At 37.5% G+C, this 3,494-nt stretch overlaps 1 pseudogene; it reads left to right on the forward strand.

Moving 5' to 3' along the window:
- Positions 1-397: 397 nt before the first annotated feature.
- LOC139070660 (ATP-dependent DNA helicase PIF1-like) lies at positions 398-1,508 on the forward strand (annotated as a pseudogene).
- Positions 1,509-3,494: the final 1,986 nt, after the last annotated feature.

Raw genomic sequence — 3,494 nt, forward strand, 5'->3', positions numbered from 1 at the left:
GTGTGTTTTTGATTTCTCTCTCACCCTTTGCAAAGTTGTTATTGTTGTTGTTTGTTGGCAGGATTACAATAATTTAAAGAATCTAATCCCTCGGTGTATGCTTTGACTTTTCCGAGGTAACTTGGGGGTAATATAGGAATTACCCAACAACAATCCAAGCCTTTTTTATGTTTTCATTTCAGGTGGAGCGGGAACAGGCAAGTCCCACTTGGTAAAAGCGGTGTCCTATGAAACAACCAGAATACTATCCAGATTATCTAATTATCCTGATGATATTCATGTTTTACTGACTGCCCCGACTGGAGTGGCTGCATTAAATATCAATGCCACAACAATATATAATAGCTTTGCAATTGGCAATAATATTTCATTACCATACCATACCAACCTTTCAGTCATGTAGAACTCACAGACATAGTACGACAGAAAAACAAAGACTTTGCTGTAACACTTAACCATTTAAGAAAACACAAAAAAGACCAACCACTTCACCCACAAGACGAAGCACTTCTCAAACGATGTGTAACAGGCATGGGTGAAGACACTGAAATTCTGCATCTTTTTGCAACAAACAATGATGTTGATAATCATAACTTCAACATGTTGCATAAACAATGTACAGACATTGTACAAATCAAAGCCCAAGACTTCCATAAAAACCCTCAGACTGGCCGTACCACTAGAATACCCTCAACACTTGATTTTGGCCAAAAAAAAAAACTATTTAGATAAATTACTAAGTATTGCTCCTAAAGTTCGTGTAATGCTCATTAAAAACATTGATGTTTCTGATAGACTTGTTAATGGTGTGTGTGGTACTGTTTGCCACATACAATTTCTAAGTAACAATAGCTTCCCACACATCATTTATGTTAACTTTGATAACCCAAGTATAGGGCAACAACTACGACACAAGTTTCCAACTTCAGACACCGAGCTGACTAATGCTACACCAATTAGTCCCGATGAAGATAAACTTGAAAAGGGGGTTAGACGTCAATTTCCACTGCGGCTGGCTTGGTCTTGCACCATACATAAAGTCCAAGGCCTAACACTACAGAAAGCAGTAGTCTCTTTTTAAAGGATTTTTTCTGCTGGACAAGCATATGTAGCTTTAAGTCGTGTTACATCACTAGAACACCTCACTATCCAAGATTTTAAAGCTAAAGCAATCTATGCAAGAAGTGATGTGGAGGAAAACTTGAAATTAATGCCAAACTTTATCGACACACCAGTTTCAATGCCAAACTGCACTTTTAAAGTCTGTCTTCATAATGTGCAAGGTCTCAAGAATCACATACAGGATGTCAAGAGCAACCAAAAACTACTCACAGCCGATATAATTTGTCTGACAGAAACTTAGTTAAAAGAAACACCTCCCCCTGAAAGCATTTCACTGCCAGGTTGGACTTTTCACCACAAAACAAGATCTGACTCATATGATGAAACTGGACTATTTTCTACTTTCAGAAGCAAAAATGGTGGTGGTGTTGGTTTCTATCACAAAAACAGCATTGTGTAAAAGTATGGCTTTCAATTGCAACAACCTGAAAGCTTTGCTTTTTAGTACACAAACTTTAAACCGTCATTATATGCTGTTGTACAAACCACCATCCTATAACCTTCATAAATTCAAAGACAATCCAAGACCTGTACTGCAGTATTTCAATGAATTTCCAGGAACCAAAATAGTCATGGGTGACATTAATGTTGATGCACTGGTTTCTAATTCAGCTGTCAGCTTCATGAAATTGCAAGGATACACTCAAATAGTAACAAGTCCAACATCCGAAAAATAATACTCTAATTGATCATGTTTACATCAAAGACATTGATCCCAAAACCATACATGTAGAAGTTATTCCCACCTATTACAGTTACCATGAATGTGTTCAAATATCATTCTTGACAGTAACAGACACAGACATACAGTTACAGGAACTGAAGGATGTATCCAAGGACTGAGGTGTGGACACAAGGACTGGGGGACAGACAGACAGGGACTGCAGGACAAATAGCCTCAATGGGAATGACAGATAATCACAGATAGATGGACAGGTGGACACCAGAGCTGACCATAACAAATTACACATAGAAGTCCGTTTCATTCATGCAAGATCAATTTTGCTTCAAAATCATCTAAACTTATTTTGACTGATATACATATATACCATACCATACCATTTAATGTATATACAGCATGTGAAATACACTTTTTATTCATATAAAAGTGTATGAAAGTATCACACTTACTTGTGGTTTTGACAATGGACACTTGAAGTGTTATTTAGTGTTGTGCCATCACGGTTTCAATGTATAAAAATGTATCCATTTAGATATTCACAAATTCACTTATTCTAGTACTATTTTTATTTTCCTTTGTTAAAATAAACCCATCACATATTTAGCAGTGATGAATTTTCTCCAACACATTAGACTATTTCTATTTTTAGCATGTATACATGTCTTTATTTTCTGTCTCAAGATTTCATTTTACAGCACTATTCTTTTTTTCAATCTCCACTAGGAACAATCACCCACCAGATGAAGTTCCTGAAACAACACAACCGAAATATGCGGAATCAGCAACCATCATGTGACCACGTCATCATGTGATAACTGCTTGCAGCCTGTCGTGCTGTCCGCTTCCCAGCCTGCCTAACTACCAACCTCTGGACCTGCATCATATCCTGCCTCACTGTCTGCCTCGCAACCTGTTTCCTCATCCCGTCCTGGATCCTCATTCTCTGCTGCTTTTCTGGCCCCGAAGCCCCAGCCCTGCCTCACCAAGACCGATCATCTCCAGTAAGAATAGTTCTACAAACAGTTCTGGTTCTCTGATTCCAGGGTTTCGTGATTCTAACACCAGTTTGCTTTCCCATTCTAGATCTCGATCCCTCCTGTTGCTGTTCGGAGCAGCGTGTTCAGTTTCGCATTGTTCTTAATAAGTATTATTTTTATTCACTTACCATCGTTTCTGTCTGTGATTTTTTCATGTCCTGGGTAAAACATTCCCAACATGACACTTTGCCTCAGAATGCCCTTCTGCCACTTTGCTATACATTGCCTAACACATCATTTGTACATTTACATATGTAGATAGCAATAAAGTGTTTTCTGTACTCTTGAATCAATATAATTTCTGGAATCCTAATTTAAATGCACAGTGTTGTAAAAATATTGTTTCCTCTACAAAGTCTCCCCCACAATTGGCAAAATTTGACATACAATAAACTGCTGTTTTTTTTTATTGAATTGTTTGAATAATGTACCATCATTTTTACCTACATATCCTACATCTTTCAACTTACAAAATGAAGTGTTTCACTGAATTTTGGGCAATTTCGTGCTCATAATAAATGTCTACTCGTTTTATTTTGACCAGAGATAACTATGTGATTTTGACCATAGCCAGAGAAAACTGTTACAAGAATGTGCAGGGCAAGGGGCCACTGGCACAAATTGCAGGAAATCTTTAGATCTAATATGGATTT

Source organism: Nothobranchius furzeri, chromosome 7, assembly GCF_043380555.1.
Source record: "Nothobranchius furzeri strain GRZ-AD chromosome 7, NfurGRZ-RIMD1, whole genome shotgun sequence".
NCBI lineage: Eukaryota > Metazoa > Chordata > Actinopteri > Cyprinodontiformes > Nothobranchiidae > Nothobranchius > Nothobranchius furzeri.